Source organism: Cryptomeria japonica, chromosome 6 (genome assembly GCF_030272615.1).
Source record: "Cryptomeria japonica chromosome 6, Sugi_1.0, whole genome shotgun sequence".
NCBI classification, from domain to species: Eukaryota; Viridiplantae; Streptophyta; class Pinopsida; order Cupressales; family Cupressaceae; genus Cryptomeria; species Cryptomeria japonica.
Window position 1 is genome coordinate 528,673,917 of NC_081410.1, and position 7,982 is coordinate 528,681,898.

The window sequence follows — 7,982 nt, forward strand, 5'->3', positions numbered from 1 at the left end:
TAATCCAGTGAATTCTTTTTGCCACTTCTTTAAAGATAAATATGCATACCACAAAGTAATAACATGATTTGCATAATATTAAAGATTTGCAAGGGATTAGCAGAAATTTGGCTAATGCCCTAAAAAACATTAAGTAATTTTTTTTCTGTCTCTTTTCTGTTATGGTTGGATGTGGTTGGTTTTGTTGGGCTTTTTTGCTGATTTTTACCCATAACTGTGTTGGTTTTTTGGTAGTTTATCTTTTCTTTTTGCTTAATGCTATTATCTTTTAGGAATATTTTGTAAAGGGTTTCAGGACCCCTTCAAAACCTACTTTTCCCGTAATCAAAAACATGATTCATAATAGACTCATCATAAGAGAGAGTATTATAAACAATGATAGACTTGACATTAAAAATAAGGGTATCATTATTCCATTTATAGGCAATAAATCCGTTATTATCCACATTACAATTTTTAAGCAATTGAAGATCAACACAAGCATTTTTAACCATATTGTAAGTTCTTTTTTAGGAAGCCAGAAGATAATACTTAGCACTAAGTGCATCCCAACTCATAAGCATATCACTATCAATAATGTCTTTAAAGCAACGAATACCTTTGTTAGCCCATGCTCTAGCAGAACAACCTTGTATAGCGCAAGAGGTTTGGAGGAGTGGAAAAGGTTCCACTAGATAGATCTCTCTCCATGAATGTGATCATTTATGATGGACCTACTATTGGTGATGAATGGTCTAATTAATTCCCAGGCCCTCCAAATAGATTTAAAGACACATGAACCCTATACTGAGACTGGGAAACCTCCAACCACTAGGTTACAAAAGGATAAAGACTTCCAATATTAAGCCCCCTTACGTACAACCCTCATAATGTTGCTTCTGACCAAGATTTTCCATGGTTCACTGCCTTCAAATTCCCAAAAGATCCATTTTGCAGTAACTACAATCCCTTGGAGTCTCAAATCCTTTAGTCCAAGCCCTCCCAATCTCTTCTCAATATGGCACCAACCCCATTAAAATGTTGTATGAAGATAGAATCTTTTGACAAACTTGCACTTTGCCAACAAGCGACAGATGTATTGTTCCACTTATTTAATTTCTTTTCTATTTTACCTCTAACCCATATCCACGTTTACTTTAGAGAAGGGGAGATAGAGAAGGGTATCCCCAAGTATCTGACAATCTTGTTGGGATCCCCCCACTAGAACCCCAATTGTTGTAACCAATCTGGAGGGTCCTCTCTCCACCCAAGCAAGGTAGATTTTGTTTGAGAGATTTTGGCCCTTGAGATCTCACCAAAGAACTTGATTTTTCTTTCAAGGGCTTCCATGTTCTACTTGGTGAGTTCTTCAAATAATGCAGTATCATCTACAAATTGAATATTAACCAAATATGACCCATGAGGAAGCACAACGCCTCCGATTTTAGGGGAAATGGTGCAATCTCTCAATATGTAGTATAATGCATCAAAAGAAATGACAAACAGGCCCAAGGAAAGGGGGCACCCTGCCTAATGGACCTTCCAAGTGTATTGACCTGAGTGAGTGAGCCATTAACCTCAACCTGTGCGAAAGCATCTTTGAGAAGAACCTTCACAAATTCATAGAATTTTGTAGGGAATCTGAAGGATTATAACATCATCAATATAAAATCCCATTCAATCCTATCATAAGCTTTCTTGAAATCTAAGAGGAACATGACAACATTTTGCCTGGAAGCATCAACCCAATCTATCACTTCCCAACTAGTTATTAGGTTTTTCAGAATGAATCTTCCCTTAATGAAACCTATTTGAGTAGGATAGATAAACTTGGGCAACACATTTTCTAGTCTGAGAGCAATAACTTTGGCCAAGATCTTATATGACACATTGAGAAGCATAATAGGTCTCTAGTTTTTTATAAGTGTCTCATCCCCCTCTTTGGGTAACAGCTTGATAATCCCTTTGTTGATGATGTCTCCTAGGGATCCTTTCTCAAGAGCCTAAAGAAACAGCTCATGGAGATCTTTGCTAATCCCTTCCTCATTAGCTTTATAAAACTCAACAGGCAATCCATTTGGGCCTAATGCTTTGTCATTATTAAGGGCTCTAATGGATTTTTCACTTCCTCCACAAATATAGCTTGTTTCAAGGAATGAGAGTCTCCATTAGTTATTCTACTGGGAATAAGTGCTTTTCATCTTTCTCTAGCTCTTTGTGAATTGGGAGAATCTTTAATGGAGAAGAGCTCCTTGTAGAATAGGGAAAAGGCCTCTTTAATATCTTCTATCTCCACTACCTCCTTGTTATCAACCCATAGTCTATCAATTTTTTCTTTATTTTGCTTCTGTCTAAGCAAATTGAAAAAGAACTTAGACCTTTTGTCACAAAATTGCATCCACTGACTTTGGGCCCTAATCATTGCACCTCTAATCTTAACTTGTTGGTGCCTCCTCAAAGAATCCCTATCCTGTGCAACTCTACTGGATAACTCAAGGCTACTAGGATTACTCTGAATATCCCCTTCAATCTGATGCAACTCATCAGTAAGTGCTCTTTCTTGAAATCTACTCTCCTTAGCTCTTTTATGCCCAATAGTCTGAAGCAAGTTTTGCCAACTCTTAACATTTTGATTTCATCTCCTGATATGAGATTGCACGTTCTTATTTCTTTTCTTGAGCAACCTAATAATGTTAATAGCAGCCAACACATCTTGATCCTTAAGGAGATGGGTGTTGAGGATGAATTTATCTTCACCTTTCCCCTTCTTGGCCAGTGTGTCTCCAAGCCTAATGAGAGAAACAATATGGTCATGATCAAAGAGTGAAACTGACCAGACTGTTATTGCATTTCCCTAATCATCCAGTGTAAAGGAGAAATGATCTCTGTCTGCATAAAATCTATCTAGCCTACAATATATTCTATGTTTTTCTTTCTGATAATTGCACCAAGTGTACAATATCCCTCTCACAGATTGCTTATTACCAAGTAAGGGGTCAAAGAGCTTCTTACAATTCTTCATCCTTTCCCAATGCAGTTTCTTAGCCCCTTTCCACACTAGTACATTTGGCCTCAAATTTGACAGTAGTTCTTCGGGATTTCAACTATAATTCATCCGACTATCAAAGAGAAACATCGTAAAAAAACTTGTAGTCGGACATTCTAACGGTGCTCAAGACCATCAAAATTTTGATAGAGTCGAAGACTCTTCTGATGATGGCCATGACTGTGCTTAGTCGTCGGTAAAACTCGATAAGTCATCAAAGTTCCAACGCTTTACAGGTAATGTTCTGACGGCTAAGGTGTTAGAATAAATTAGAATTCTGATGGCCCCCTTAGTGCTTAGCCATCGGTAAAACTCGATAAGTCATCAGAATTCCAATGATAACCAAGGCATCCACACCGACGAGGATGCTATATGTGTGACGGTTCGGGCATCTGAATTTAGACGACCCTGTCACTGTGTAGCCATCAGAATGCGATGATTCAGGCATTTGAATTTAGATGGCCTTGTCACAGTTTAGTCATCAGATGTCTGACGGCTACAAGGGCATCTGTACCAATGAGGATGTTGTATGTGCGATGGTTTGGGTGTCGACAAAACTCAATAAGTCATAGGAATAACTTGGGTGGGCGTCAGAATTCTAACACCCCTCACTGCTTAGCCGTCAATAAAACTCGATAGTCATTAGAATAAATTGGGTGGGCATCGGAATTCCAACACCCCCTCACTGCTTACCCATTGGAAAAAATCAATAGTCATCGGAATAAATTGGGTGGGCGTTGGAATTTTGACGCCCCCTCACTGCTTATCCAGTGAGGATGTTGTTGGATATAGAACATCCTCATTAGATGCTTAGTGGATGGAAAGGTTTGCACTTATTTACCAATACGATAATACTAAAGATTCATTATTCTGTATTAGCCAACCAAACGACAATAAAAATAATTTGACAATCTAATCATGCGACGGTTCGAGCATCAAATGCTTGGTGGGTGGAAAGATTTGAATTGATTGACCAATATGATAATACTAAAGATTCATTATTTTGTATCACCAACCAAATGACAATAAAAAAAATTTGACAATCTAATCTTTCCACTCGAAGATTAGCCTCAAAAAACCATGTATGATAGAAGAATTGTGTCCCATGTTAAGTTCTTGAATCCCATCAATAGCCACCCATAGGTGGCATACCATAAGCTGGCATGGGAGGCATTCCCATTCCACTCATACCTGGCTGAAAGCAACCTCCCATTCCCACTCCCATGTCAGGCATTGGAGGTGCTGGCAAAGAAAAGGGGAAGAAGCTAAGCATACATATTCTGTAAACAAAATAGGCACATATTTATTTTTGCAGAAGACTTAAAATGTTTATTAAAGAGAAACTTAAAATATTCACAGAATCATTAGAGTATATCAAGAGCCTAAAGTAGGTATGGAAACACAAAGTCAATCATATTATTCATCCAGACAAGTTCCAAAGCCACATCTAGTCTGATCAAATCATAGCATATGAACAAGCACGAAGCAAAGCATTCTTTCTTGCTCTGCAGTTCCAAATGCAAAAGTAAGCCCCATTTCAAAGCTCCAATCCAAAATGAAAATTTAAAACATACTTTAGCCTGTGAGAGAGAACAACCAACTATATGTTTTACCAATTGTATACCTGTTCCACAAAATACACCAGCAATTCCTCTGCAAGTTCATGATCACCCGATTGAGAACTAGTTTCCATTGCATCCTTGTAAAGATTATCCTTTTTAGACAATGCAATATGTTAGCACATAATTTTTCTATAATTTCCTGAAAAATGCTATTTTCTATAATTTCCTTAATTATGCTCTTAAAAATGCGCATGCTATTTTCTATAATTTTCTTAATTATGCTCTTAAAATGCTATATTTTATAAACAAAATAGGCACATATTTATTTGAATTTTTTAAAACCGTCAGTAGATCAGAACAAGTGCTCCTTGAGGCTCAATTAAGAAAAATGCATACATGTTGAGCAATGAGATCTTTCTCTTCTTTTTCCTTGGATTTCTCTTCTTGGACAACCTCTAACTTGTTCCACAAAATACACTAGCAATTCCTCTACAAGTTCACGTTCACCCGATTGAGAACTAGTTTCCATTGCATCCTTGTAAAGATTATCCTAGTTTCCATTGCATCCTTGTAAAGATTATCCTTGTAGACAGTGCAATATGTTAGCATATAATTGCTCTATAATTTCCTGAAAAAGGCTATTTTTCTATAATTTCCTTAATTATGCTCTTAAAATGCTATATTTTGTAACCAAAATAGGCACATACTTATTTGAATTTTTAAAAACCGTCTGTAGAGTAGAACAAGTGCTCCTTGAGGCTCAATTAAGAAAAATGCATACCTATTGAGAAACAAGATATTTCTCTTCTTTCTCCTTAGATTTCTCTTCTTGGACAACCTCTCACTTTTCCTTAACAAGCTCATCAACTTTTGTCATGTATTCTCGAATGAACTTTGAAAAAGAAATTATTTGAATATTAGCTATTTAATTGTGCAGAAGATTTAAAATGTTTATTAAAGAGAAACTTAAAATATTCATGGAATCATCAGAGTATATCAAGAACCTGAAGTAGGTATGAAAACACAAAGTCAATCATATTATTCATCCAGGCAAGTTCCAAAGCCACATCAGGTCTGATCAAGTCATAGCATATGAACAAGTATGAAGCAAAGCATTCTTTCTTGCCCTGTTGTTCCAAATTGCAAAAGTAAGACCCATTTCAATGCCCCAATCCAAAATGAAAATTCAAAATATACTTTAACCTATGAGAGAGAGCAACCAACTATATGTTTTACCAATTGTATACATGTTCCATAAAATACACTACCAATTCCTTTGCAAGTTCACGATCACCCGATTGAGGTGACGAGGCATCATGATACCATATACCAATGAGAGAGCGTAGCAAGCCAAAGTTGTACTCATCAGAAGAAGTTATACTGATCAAGGAGAAAAGTTGAGGAGAATTGATGCATTGGAAAAAACTACATCGATATGACCCATCGACATAGTAAACACTAGTGGCAGCAGTGGAGAATTGTCTTGCTTATAGCCGATGAGGGTATCGGTAAGATTTATACCGATAAGAATGGCAAAAAGAAGAGTCCATTAGTATAGCCAAAGTGATTGGTATGTGTTACTTTGAGACACCTCGACGCCTGAATAAATCATCGATGAAACATATACCGATGGAACATACTCTATCAGGAAGACTTTGCTTATTAGTATGTTTCATTTTGGATTACTCTGATACCCAATGAAGGAGTAGATTGATTGAGCGGAGCGAAGACACTATTAGGAAGACTCATGGTGATAAATCTGGTTGCATTGGTATAGCCAAAGTGATCAATATGTGTTACTTTGAGCCACCTCGATGCCCGAAGAAATCATCGATGAAACATATATCGATAGAACATAGTCTATCAGGAAGACTTTTCTTATCGGTATGTTTCATTTCGGATTACCCTGATACCCAATGAAGGAGCGGATTGATTGAGCGGAGAGGAATGATTGAGTGGAGTGAAGACACTATCAAGAAGACTCATGGTGATGAAGCCAGTTGCATCAGTATATCCAAAGCAATCGATATGTGTTACTTTGAGCCACCCGACACCCGAAGAAATCATCGATGACACATATACCGATGGAACATACTCTATCGGGAAGACTTTACTTATCAGTATGTTTCATTTTAGATTACCCTGATATCCGATGAAGGAGTGGATTGATTGAGCGGAGCAAAGACACTATCAAGAAGACTCATGGAGATGAAGCCGGTTGCATCGGGAAGATCTATGCCGATGGTGAAGCCCATCAAGGAAACAATGCCTATTGCGATAATGCTAAATGAGCTCACTCGACCCCTGATGAGAATATCAGTTTGATATATACCGATGAGGAGGAAAAGGACTCATCATCTTAGGGTATCTCGATAAGAGAAAGTAAGATGTCAAAGTAGATAAAGGGTTGTTCAAAGAGCACCAAAAGGGAAATATTCATCATGGAGACATATGTTGACGAGTTGTTGTCATATCAGAATTCAAAACCAAAATTTTAAAAAGTATTCTATTTAATACTTGTAGTAAATATGCATCTATGGTTTGCATGAGGTAAATTTTATGAGAAGTTCATTATTGCAAAAGAATACGACAGAACTAGAAATTGCTTTGTCTAAATACTATGTTGGTGAAAGAAGAATACACAGATAGAACAAATTGCACCTTTGAAAAATAGAGAAGAGGATTTTTATTGCAGAAATGGAAGCTTCAAGTTCAATAGGAAAGAAGAGGGCTACCAAGAGCCCTAACTCTAAGGTGAAGAAAGGAAAAACTGAAGAGGTGCCTCTAGTCAGGAAGTTAAACCAAGACATGATAGACCAAATGCAGGCACCCGACCCAAAATTTAGAAGTTTGAAGGAGCACCTGCCGGGGAGAGATGAATTAGAAGACAAGTACGGAGAGGTCGAAGATGTCTGGACCAAGGTAAGGGGACATGAACTGTTTATGTTCCACTATTTGAGAAGGAGCAAGGAGATGCCACTCTGCAATCCTTAGATGACAAATTTAGCTAAGCTGACAATCCCCAATATTTTTGTAAACATAAGATTGCTAGAGGTTTTGGTGAGGAATTATAATTCGGTGAAGAGGTGCATTCATCTCCCAAATGGGGAAGCATTTATTAGATTTTCTACGGGTACCATAAATGAGGTTTTCAATTTAGACCCCAATCCTGATAAATCCTTGTCCTTTGGGGAGTTGGAGGAAGAATACCCCAGAATGGACACTACATATATCAACTGGAAATTTGCCATTCACAAGAGGTAGGCAAGAAAATTAACAGAGGAAGACGGGCCACCATTCAGCATTGATTTGTTCAGACACTACTTGCAATACACATATATGTCGTGTGGGCAAGTAGGAGGGGTGGAGGTGCCTGATCTGGCAAGCACTGGTTC